The sequence below is a fragment of the Seriola dumerili genome, unplaced genomic scaffold (genome assembly GCF_002260705.1).
Source record: "Seriola dumerili isolate Sdu_G_001 unplaced genomic scaffold, Sdu_1.0 BDQW01000331.1, whole genome shotgun sequence".
NCBI lineage: Eukaryota > Metazoa > Chordata > Actinopteri > Carangiformes > Carangidae > Seriola > Seriola dumerili.
In genome coordinates, this window is record NW_019174586.1 from 7,379,308 (window position 1) to 7,391,846 (window position 12,539).

Consider the following 12,539-nt stretch of genomic DNA (forward strand, 5'->3'; position numbering starts at 1 on the left):
ATAAAAATAAGAATGGATGTTAGCTAAAATAACATGGTATACCAAAATTAACTCAATGAGTTACACAGGAACACACCAGCATCAGTGGGGAAAAATTAAATAAAATGAAACGACACACTCTGACACACTTTCAATGCAATTTCTTTGAATATGATCTCTGCTTCGTGGGAGTAACGTGTGATGCTGTGACCTGCCTACCGGTGTACTGCAGGAGAAACATTGTCCCTTGCCTCAGGTTTTGAGATTGAACGGTCCAACCGACGATAAGTCTCTCAGTTTGAAATAAGTCCTTGAAGTGGAGGAGTTTCGTGGCGGCTACACTGCGGGAGAAAAGGAGGGACACTACAGTACAGTTCTGTATCTCTGCCAGCCAACGGTGACAGGTTAGCACCTGCTTCACAGCATGCGCTAAGCTAGAGTAAAACTAGCAATCCGCTTAAGGAGAACTTCCGATTGTGACTTTCAAAATAAATCCCATGGTGACAATCAGTCAGCAACGGTCTACATTGGATTTTTGAGACAAATGACAGAAGGACCTCTTTTATAAGTACCGCTAATCAGTGTTTCTTCAGAGAGCACCTCCATGTACATCTGACCTGAATACTTAATTCGTTATCTTCATCTGTGGATAAACCTTAGGCTTTTAATTTGAAGGCAGGTGCATCTTTTTTCCCATGTTACAAATTACAGTGATAGGTAGTAAATCTTCAATGGGTGCATTGTACCAAGGTGTGAAATTACTTACAAAGTGCAGTTCTTCGGACTTGTCTTTTATGAATACAATAACCAAGAAAGCAAGAGTGACTAACTTTAGTCACACCAGATTTAAATGGCCTGAATTAGCTTCTTTGTACCAGTTCATTATCAAGTGAAACCAGATACAAACAAACAGTGTATAGGTCCTATAAAATCAGCTGAATTAATTTTATTATGTTATATATTATATATGTTGCTATTGTATTTTATTTTGATGTAACTGTGGTGCATTTGCAGCCATTCTGCCCACAGTTTGTTGACATGTCTGTAATGCCCTAGTTTGTGGGCCCCATGTGAGAAACCACATTCAGGTCACAGAGGTCAGCTAATCATCAGTTTCTAATGGTTACAAAAACAATGTGTATATATATATATATATATATATGTATATATATATATACACACACACACAAAGACACACACACACACACACACACACACACACACACACAAAGTGCGTCATCTAAATCTAGATTTTATTTTAACATCCAGAAAAAAAGATTAATCCAACATTTAATATTTATTGTCACTTCTAAGGGTGTGAGTTTGTCATAGTGTGTGAGGACACTGTGGAATTTGTCACAGCAGTGGGTAACTAGGTTGTTTGTTCCTGTCCTCATTAGTAATCCTTAGCCTAGTTCATAGCAGGATATGGGGATCCATTTTTGTGACAGTGCATGAGAATGGGGGCCTTTGCACCAGCAAAAAATGCATTTTCATTGGATGAATATGTATTCATATATATGGCTTCCTTTTCTGTCAGCTTGGTATTATGGTGACTGACTCCTGCTCAACGATTTTCACACCCTTTTTTTTTTAGAGCAGAACAAAAGCAAGTCACATGCACACATTATAAACATGCACAAATGGCATTGCATCCTCTCACAGGAGTTAGATACTGGCTGGTGGAAGCGCTCTTCCTGCATCCAAACTGTTTTCTACGCTGGGAAGCAGCACCTGAGCAACACGTTAAGCAAATGTGTTATCTCCTCCCAAGTTAGTTTAACATCATCTGCTCATTGCATGTGGTGTATATTTTTAGTTTTGTTTTGTCATGGGAGAGGCTCTAACAAGTTGGTAAAAACCAATTGACTCCCATATGAAGTATACTTCAATATTTAAAGTCACATACTGCAGAAACAACAGCAAAGGAAGGAGCAGCAATTCAGCAATGATTGACAAGTACAAGCATTCAGATGTTGTGGCAGAGGTGATTGTAATATTTCTGAAGGAAGTGGAGTGGCTGCGTTGATTGTATTGTGCCCTGCCAAATTATACACCATTTACAAACACTGCAGGGCAGGTGAGATAATTTGAAAGCCTTTCAAAATGAAAAGTTAGGTAAATACTTGTGCAGCAGATGACCCTCCATTTTCTCTTTACCCTGTCTGAAGTTGTTTTTTGTTCCAAGGTGATGATCTGCATTTACCACTTGACACCAATGACTGTTTGAAAAATGATTTTGAATAACTGTCCCTTCACCCTGCAACTAGAAAAAGGTCAGAGATAAACAGCATGTCAGACATATCCTGAAGTGGAAAAGAATTAGGAACACAGTGCATCCATCATGCCCAGCAAAGTGTTCTCAGCATTGATTTTTAAACAACTTTGATGTAATTACAGAAATAAATGAGGCATCTGCTGTTCACGGCGGACTAATGCTGATTTCTGAGTCTGCGCAGCCATTTTCTCGATGTGAAAATTACATGTTTACAGCCCTTCTCTGCAGCAGTGCCTATATGTCAAGGCAACACGGCATATGAAATGCATTAAAGTGAAACACCTGATGTATGAATACATCAACAGTCAGAGTGCTGTAACTTAGTTTTTTTTTATGAAAACAGCAAGTCATTTATAATCTGTAGCTTGAAATAGAGTTTCCTTTTTAATGTGCTCCACAGAGTGCATAAAGGGCTAAATAAAATAAGAACAGGGGGTTTTAGTTTTACTGATGCTTTACTAAGAGGTGACTTGTGTGACCTTTCAAATTTGTAAATTTGTAATATTTAAATCAACTACCAGATTTTGTTGGCGCATAATTTCTTAGGGCTTAAAATAGGTAATCAAGAGTGCTTGAAATTTCCAGGAGATCTCACTGTGCATAAACGAGGTAAGGGCCTTTATTAAGAAATCTACATACTGTTAATTGCCTTCATTTGCCGATTGCATTTCAAACTAATTAAGTATGTATATAATCAACAGCATTGCTGATTACTTAAGGTAAAAGGTTTACCCAAGAGAGACAGATATTCACTGTTGATGCAGAAAATTACCCATTCTGTACGTAGTTGTGTGACTATGTAAGCATCCAAGTGGTGAAAGAAGTACTCAGATCATTTACTTAAGTATAAGTGGCAATACCTCATTGTAGAAATATACCATTGCAAGTAAAGGCCCTGCATTGAATATATTAATCATTATTAGCAAAACATACTAAAAGGCCCTTAAAAATCCGACAGGGTTCCTAAGAATATGCAACTCTCAAGTTTCTGTATTTGTGTTTTCTTGTCCTTGTTTAATTCACTGGTTTAAAGTAAAAGGGACTGTCAATCAAATCTAATACACCCAGACAGCGCTGAAGCAGCAGGTAAGCTACATTTCAGTGTTTTAAAATCTTATCAAATACCTAAGAATTTTGCATTCTAAACTTTACCTTAGTTTCTTATTTAAGAAAGCATTCAATGTGTAAACACTGTCCCTGAGTGTTATAATATCATGTATTATATTACTGGATTATTATTACACAGTAAATTTCAGTGTTAAATCAACACTTAAAGAGTTAAATTTAACACTGTGTCCGAGTGTATTTGGTCCTTATCAGAATTAACGTTAAATTAACTCTTTCCATAGTGTTAAAATTTCAGAGTAAAATTAACTCAAAATTGAGTAAAAAATTAACACTGGCTAACACTGTACAGTGTTAATAAAAGTTAACACTACAGGTTAAATAACTCTGGAGAGAGTAAATATGATTCTCAGCAGTGTTGATAACTTACTCTACTGTGGTGTCAAATCAACTCTGATTCTAATGATTTTTAACACTGCATTGAGTTATTGAAGGTTAACACTGGAGGCTCATATAACTCTAAGTGTTCATTTTACACACTACTGTGTTGATGATTTACTCTGTTGCTGTGAAAAACCAACTCAGATAGTCAAATCCTAACAGTCATTAACACTGCACAGATAAATATATAGTGTTATTTTTACACTTTTGTAGTGTCCAATTGCATCTATCTATAATAATTAAATAATACTTGTACCATTGAATAAAATCAAGTTACCACAAAAATGCATTTAACCACTTCACTTTTAATTGTACAAAAGCACCTTTTCAAGATGCATTTAACATTTGTATTTTCAACTTTTAGTTGTACAAAAGCACTTAACTGTTCACGGGCTGCACTTTAAAAAAAAAAAAGAAAAAAAAAAGAAAAAAAAGTGAATAGTTGTGCAATGGGTGTGCCTGCCGTGCCAGGCACCCCAATACAACAACTTGTTCACATGCACCACTTTAAAACCTTTGGAAAAACACAAGCCACAATGTAACAGTAAGGTCGTGTAACAGTGTACTTGCCCTGCCATTACAGAGTTCCAAGTGAAGTGTAAATAAGCATAAAAACAGTTAACTTTTGGTCAACCTAACAACGCCACCACTTTAGAACACTGACCTTAGGTCTGCATAAAATGGCAATATGGAACAACATATAAGGCGGTATCTGTTGTACCATACTTCATTTGAACATCAAATGGTTTGAAGTAAAAAAGATCATTTATGTGCAACACTTTTAGAACCTTGTCTGGATGGAGCTTGACCTTAAAGGCGTGGTAATGGTTATCAAAACAAATGGTTTCCATCAATTTTCCACAGAGCAAAACACAGTTATCTTTTACAACAATCGTGTCAATCATACAAAATACAGGCATCTCACATGCTACCTCAGTACATATAATGAAGTCACGACGGTACTCTGTACCATAATATTTAATCCATTTGGCAGAAAACACACTGGTTGACAAAACAGTTCCAAATTTTGCAGCCATTGCTGCACCCTTAACTCAAAAAGTGTCACCATCTTTCCTGGACCTAAAATTAATCTTTCCTTGCTAAAAGATTCATGATACATTGCCATATAACTTTGGTGCTTTTTGGCTAATGTCTTTGTAATGTTTTTAAAGCTTTTTAATTGTTGCTTGAGGAATTTATGTTTGGCTTCGAAACGCATGCACCATGTGTGCAATATCGGACCAATGTGCTTTATGCTACGAGGGTAATGTATCATGAAGTGATGCTTTGGCAAGAGATTTATTTCAGGAAATAATTGCTTGAACAGCCGATGATGATCAATGATTAAATGTTTGAGGTATATGGTCATGCCTTCTGACAGGACAATACAATGTTAACAATATGTAGAAGCAAAAGTAGGAGATGCCAGTGTTTATCATCTGTCTCGAAATCACCAAATATCAAAGGCATATTGCGTAACAAGCACCAAGACTGTATGGCATTCAACCCCAAATGATTACTTCCAATCATCAACTTATCTGTTGGCAGAAGTGGACGGTTTCGCTGCTGATTGAAACCATAGTCATATGCATGTATTCTACCAGCCACTTGTTCAGCACTTAGGAAGTTGCCTTGAATGTACTTCAGAATCAGTTTCACCTCAAACTGACCAACCCCCTCTAAAATATCATGCATTATATCTACAACAAAGTTGTTGGCTGTGTTGAAATACTGAAGTGAATTCAACAGACAAACGCGTTTCACACCATCATCATCTTCACAGAATACAGTTTGAAAACAGTGTTTCTCAAGGAGACAGAAACGACAGCAATATCGAGCCCCAAATGACTCCACAAAGCCAAACAGACCATGCAAACCAAGATTGTCCCCAGTGACCTGAACTACAGTACCATGAATTGCATGTTCAAAAATTGGAATTTGAAGTGATGTGGTGATGTACTGCAAGATTAAAAAAGTAAATATTTCTCAGTTGTATACACTGGATTTAACAAAGATTTTGATTTAATCTAAAAGCTACATTGAGCTAACTAAAAACTATTTACAAATTACCCATTCTTCTCCATCATGTCAGCTGCCAGTATGTTCACCATTTTCCTTCTGGTTTCATCTGTCAGGGACTTGCTTCGATTGTATTCATTTATTATGCGTTCCCCACCAGGTTTCTTGGCAAGAATGGATTCCACCAACTTCAAACAAAGAGCAAAACAAATCAGCATGTGGAGAATACATCCCTTTAATAAGTAGGGATTTAAAAAAAGATCTTAAAAACAAATGGTCATTAAAATAACACTATATACTTTTTTATGGCCTTGGTGCCCTAAAAATAATTCCTGTTCCGCTCTGGTGTTTGTGTGTTAATTCTTACGTGCTTGGCTTCTGTGTCCAGCCTCTGCCGTTTACCGGAAGGACTCTCTGAAAGGATGTCTGTATCTTGAGAATCAGACGAATCAAGGGTTGGTGGTTCAGACTGCTCAGGAGATGGTACCATGGAGACAGATTCTGACCATGATAGGAGAAGCAGATGGAAGAAAAAATATTAACCACAAGGAACTAGCATGTCCATTAAATACTGTAATATAAATTACAAATGTAACTGAGACAAACCTGTGTCATATTTGATGGTTAGCACTCCAGCTGAGGGATCCTTAACTACATCCTCAAATACATCGTCATCCAACTCAGTCCCCGAACTGTCAACAACCTTTACACCCTCTGTCACAGCTGGCACACCAAACTTTGCAAATGCTACAGGAGAAGACAAATGCTTGTGTAAACCAGACTTATGAATTCATGTTGGTCTAATACTCACACATATCCAATGAATCTGGAACATCACTTTTGAACAAACATCAATAAATTAATGTGTGACATAAAACTTATATTATTACTACTTTTTAAGCAAAGAAAGCATGCATTCAAACTTACTAAGTGTGATTAGAGATGGTAACATTTGTACTCAAAAGTTACTATTACAGTTACTATTAGCACCTTAAAGCTTCCAGTGCAAAGCTTCATTCCAATATCAATTTCTTACCTGCAATCAAAATTTCTTTCAGATCCAGCTCTGTTATTCTAACAAATTTTTGGACATCACCAAGTCTGGCCTTAATCAACATGGTTCCTGCAGCACATAATTCCTCATTGTCAGAATCTTATATGCTTATTATGATAACAAAAACACAAATATAACAGTAAGTGCATGATTTTCAACAGAGCAGCCAACGAGACCAACTTTTATGTTCAATTTGAAAATAAGATAATGTGTTGTTTGTTTCAGGCCACCAAATAAATAAATATTTTTTTTTTTTTAAAAAGGCGCACATGCCGCACACTTTATGGTTAACGTTACTGTTGATTTGAACAGCCATTCAGCCAATGTGGGGGTTATTTTTTCTCAACTCACGGCAATTTTCACCAACCAGAAGTTATGTTTAATATAATAAAACTATCTCTCCACATCATATTACTAAGTTAATTACCTTTTGCGGACATGTTCAAGTTGGACACGCGCGCATTTTAAGCTAGGTATTCACTCGGTCACGTTAGCCTTCTTGTCGAATTTGGTGTTAAGATACAAAACCCGCTCAAATACGGGGGCCAACAACCCAATGTTCTCCTAAAACACCATTTCTGCTGAAACGCCGACATAAAATTGGGTTAATATGGAAAAAATAAGAAACTTACCGCAGTCGTTCGACGGGGAGAAAAATGGCGTCCAGAAAAATCTTCAACAGTTTGAAGGAGGAAGAGGTGGGCGGGGCTTTCCAGAGTCAAATTAACACGGCGTCTTTTAACTCCGGAAATTTTCACCAACACCAGGGGGCATTCTACTCAATCTATTGTTGTAATCACTCCGAAAGAGTCAATGCACTTTGACCCTGCATATTTAACACTGCGAAATTTACTGTGTACTGTTGCATTCATGTGCTAGTATGATTTTACTGTTGTGAAAGTGGAGATCATTTGAAGGCATTTTATATTTTGTTTCCCTCTGAATTCTAGTAGAGCACAGTTATAAAGTGTATGAAATAGAAATACTCAACTCAAGTGCAAGCCTCTGAAGTTTGTACATAAGGTAGGTGGTTACTGGGTTACCACTTCCAGCATTACTGCAAGTGTGAAAAGGCCGTGTGCAATATCCAAGCAAAGTGAAATGTGCTGTGTGCTGTGATGTAAGTGAGTGCTCAATTAAGTCGCTGCACTGTGTATAAGTGTTGAATGAGCCAAATTTAAACATCGGTATTGATCATTTGATGCTGATGTCACTGAAAAAGGCCAGGTGGGATTTGGCTGGCTTGACAGGAGCACATAGTTGAATGCAAGCGCTAAGTAGATCAGAGCTTCGCTTTTTCTGTATGATGTTTTGAAGCCTAAGACAATCTATTTTTATACAAAACAAGCAAGAAAAGAGATTTAAAATCTCCCACTGAGTGAGCAAGATGTGCTTCATGCGTTGGCTGCATTGGCATTTAGTGGCCATGCAGAAATGTACAGCCAAACAGGGCTCTCTTTCACTGTTTGTTTCCTCTGACGAAAAGCAGTCATAAATAATCTTAATGGTTTCCAGACTGAATTCAATTACCTTTGTCACCCAATAGAAATGAATAAAAGCCAGTATGTGCTCCTATTCTATTTGCATGTCCCTGGGGGATGATGTTTGCATTTCTTCAATTTTCAGACAGTGGTTTGCTCTCCATGGTTTGCTTAGTCAGAAAATTCATTTAATCAAATGCTAATTTGACATAATACCTAACAGATGCAGGAGACCTTCTGTGGCTTTTACAGATAGCACTGTGCATTAACAACACAACCATCCTCTGCAGCAAAGTGAACTGGGTGGCTTGAAAGTGAGGGTGTAATAAATCAAAGTAATTCCTGCCAGAAAATTTCCACTTCCCTCAGAAATGAGGAAAAATCTTTCCCATCACGGAAAACGTCACCGTAACAGTTTCTTCAGTCAAAGAGGCATGAATTCAACCCAGCTCATTCCAACAAGGCAAAATTTACAGGTCAGCTGATCATTCCTGAAAGCCCCATCTAAATTTTTAATGAAGTTAGGAAACTTTGATTATGGAACGTAACTTAGTATGCTGGGTAGAGGCAACCCACTGATATCTCACCCATATCTTGGCTGATAAATCACGACTCGTTTTACCAAACCCTCCTGATGCACTCCCACCATTGTTACAACCATTTCAGCATGGAAACTAACCTGATTTTCATAATGGAAATGTATATTAAAACAGTCGCAGATCTTGCATTCGTAGATGTTCTCTCTGAATGTTGTGTGGATCAAATAAATCCACTTATTGTACTTTCACACATAGCGTGAATTTTAAATCACAGTTGGGTTCCACTCACTTCATAAGATCCTCATATCCTCTTCGCTTCCCCTTCTCTGAGCAGAAAACACACCCAGGATTTGTCTTCTGTTGTATGTTCTGTGCTTCTGCATTTAGCAGAAAATGTGTAAAGCTCCACACAACATGTGTTACAATGTAAATAGTCTGGTATGATGTGTTGCTATGTTATTTCCAATCTAATAGGAGGTTTCAAGAATCTGGCACTCTGAAGGTCGAGAAAATTATATTTTAAAGAGGCCACTCAGGGAGAAATCTTCCAGTTAGACATTTTGGTTAGATGAGAAGAACAATGCCTCCTTCATATCTGTTAAATATGAAGCTACAGACAGGATACGGGTAGCTACACCGGAAAACACCGGAAAAGTGTAAAATATGGGCCTTTTAACAAAATATCGAACTATCCTTAAAAAACTACTATTGTACTTGGCATCCTTCATTTTAATATTTCATTAACTCTACTGACCTCAGTCGAGTAAAAGACAGGGAGCGAATGATTGTGAGATCCAGACACTTGTCTTTTTTGGCTTTTCATTCATTTCTCCTCATATCTCTATGTGGTCCTCTTGTTCACTTCTATCCCACTTTTTCTCCCACTCCCTGTCTCCTCTGTCTCTTTGTGCTATCTGTCCTTCATGCCATATCATCATTAATTCTCATTATTTCCCATCATCTGTTTGATGACTCCTCTCCGTACCTTCTTGTTCATTAGTGATTAGCGAGGGATCATTTGGACCAGGAAGGTTGACGCAATCCTCCAGCCTGTCAGAGCCACACCTCATTAACTGAGCACCGCATTGTCCGAGTCAACAGGCTGGCATTTACCAGTTTGAGTGATGTAATGTGTTGGGGCAAAGAAAAAGAAGTGATAACAAGAAAGAAAAAGTGTGGCTGAAGTGTTTTATGTTCCAGGAACCTTGTGTTGAGGTCACTTATTTTCTCATAGGGGGAGAAATGAGATTGGCGTTTTGTCAGAGGCAGCGTTCGGTAAATTGGATTAAATCCACACGGAGACCAGTTTGTCTCTAGAGGGTTCCCCCCCAGCATGAATACTGATGTAAGGGTTTCATGTAGAGCACATAATAACAGCTCTTAACCTCTCTATATTGCTGAATCCCTGTCAACAGAGTCTGGAGGTCATCTGAACATAAAACATCATCAATATAGCGACGGGGGCAGGCTAAAGTATTTGTTTTCATCACAAGGGAGTCCAAATTCACATTAAAATGCCACAAGGATCCTGTTCCACAACCCAACAGTTCCATGACAGTGAGTGGGCACTCTAATACATTTTGGCAGCTGGGTTGTGCAGCTAGCTGGTCATGATATCTGGCACCAAATGTACCATCTGTGCAGATAAGCATCACATACACTTGCCCTTAGACAACGTTAACACAAGGCCAACAGTTGGTGTTCACTGTGCTAAGGATAAGGATGAGAAAGTAAAATGTCATGCTAGCAAAAGAGATCAGAGAATATCTGTAAGGGTAATTCTAGTTCTTTACAACTTGGGCACTCTTGTTGATTTGGCGGCAACATACTGCTGATAAGTCAACTGCTGAGATGTGAGACCATGGCGAAATTTCTAAAATCTATATTCTATAATCTATAATGTGACCTCATCACACCTCACAATGAAACACCAAGCTCAGTACTGCAGGGACTTGGAAGTGACAACAGTCCTTTCCCTCTTGGAGAATGCCCATAGGTGCTGGAGAAGGGTGGGGCTTTTGAAATGCTATACGAAGAGCGGCGGCGGCGGCGGCAGTAACAGCTGATGGTAGCAGCATAGCTTTCAGGTGAGCGATGTGGTAGCAGGCACGTCACAAAGGAGTGAATACAATGAGCACTGATCGCTTCAGTACACCACCAAAATGGAAAGGTGTTGTTGGGGGTCATCTGGGTGGCTAAGGGGTTGAGGCACTGATCTTAGCATCCCTGGTTTACCTACAGTACAAAGGCATCCCTAGCATCCCAGTTGTCTGTAGGCAAATTTTCCGATTTGAGATTTTGGGTTATACATATAAAAATTGACTTGAATGTTCCAATATTTCTCCAGCTCCAGTTTTCACTTCGTTCCCTGTGCAATGAAAAAATGATCAGTGACATTTCAGGTGTACACGCTTTAGGTTTTACCTCCAGATGAAGTGGTTTTGATCATCTGGCTAATTGGTTTTCTTGTTTACAACCTGTCTTATTGTTTTAAATAATATGTTTATTTGCCTCAAATTTTATAATGAAGCTTAAAATTTGAAGAAAAAAAACATATCTAATGTTTAATTCAATATATTTAACTAATCTGTTTCATCAGGACTGTGTGGGCATGGTTTGATGCAGATTTTAATTGACAGTGGCCTAAAAGGGTTACCATGATTCTGATTCAAATGTTGGTTAGTCCGGATTGGTGCACAGAAATATGTGACCAGTGAGAAGAGTACAAACAAAACAGTACAGACAGAAATCTGTCATGTGAAATAACAAAAACTGTTCCCACTTTGGCAGAAAATTGTTTGTTCGTAACAAGAGGCGGATGAAAATATGTTTCCAGGGCCTTTAATTTAGGATACAATGTCATTATAACTGACAGAAATGACAGCCAAGACTATGAAAAAAGAGTCAAGTTTTAAAAACTTGGAAATTTCATTTAAATGAGCAAAAATATATCCATCATGAACATGAGCTTATTTAAAACCACATCCTCTCTTTGCTTATGGCTCAGCATGCTCATTCTGTGGTAATTATGCATCAGACACACTCCAGATTCATTACCATCACTCTCCTCCTTCTGCAACATTCAAGTGCCAGTCACAACTGATAGGGGAAACCACGAGGCATCCAAATCCGACCAATCCTGCAAACCCCTGCCCTGCCCTCCACCTCTCACTCGCACCAATTAAGAGGGTGTGGTTAGCAGCCCTGAACTTGACACTTCCCATCTCTCTGCTTTAATTATGTCTGAGTCCCTGAAGGCCACAGAGAGGACAGGGTCCAATTAGTTGACAGAGACAGAGGGCGATGGCTTGACGTCACACGAGCACAAATGGCAGAATCCGTCAGAAAGAGCCAAATGGGCAGTTCAGCTGTTAGCGATGCATGAAAAAGATCATCTAAAGAAGGGTGAGGATTAGAGGGATGGAGGGATGGGGGTGAAGGACGGGAAAGATCAGCACTGATGAAAAACAGATGACAGATATATGTGGCTAAAAGTAGCTAGAATAAATAAAGATACTCACCATCAGTTAGTGTGTGCTCTAATCACTCTCAGGGAACTTCTCATTTCATTTCCCTCTTTATCCACCCCTTTTCTTTTTATCACCACTTCACTTTTGATCTTTTTTGCAACCCCCCTCTCTCTCTAACAAAGTCTCATCCCCTTTATTCATCTCTCCCTTTTT

General features: G+C 38.4%; 1 pseudogene; it reads right to left on the reverse strand.

Moving 5' to 3' along the window:
- LOC111232590 overlaps positions 1–7,504 on the reverse strand; it is a 193,267-nt pseudogene extending 185,763 nt beyond the window's left edge.
- Between the last annotated feature and the right edge of the window lie 5,035 nt (positions 7,505–12,539).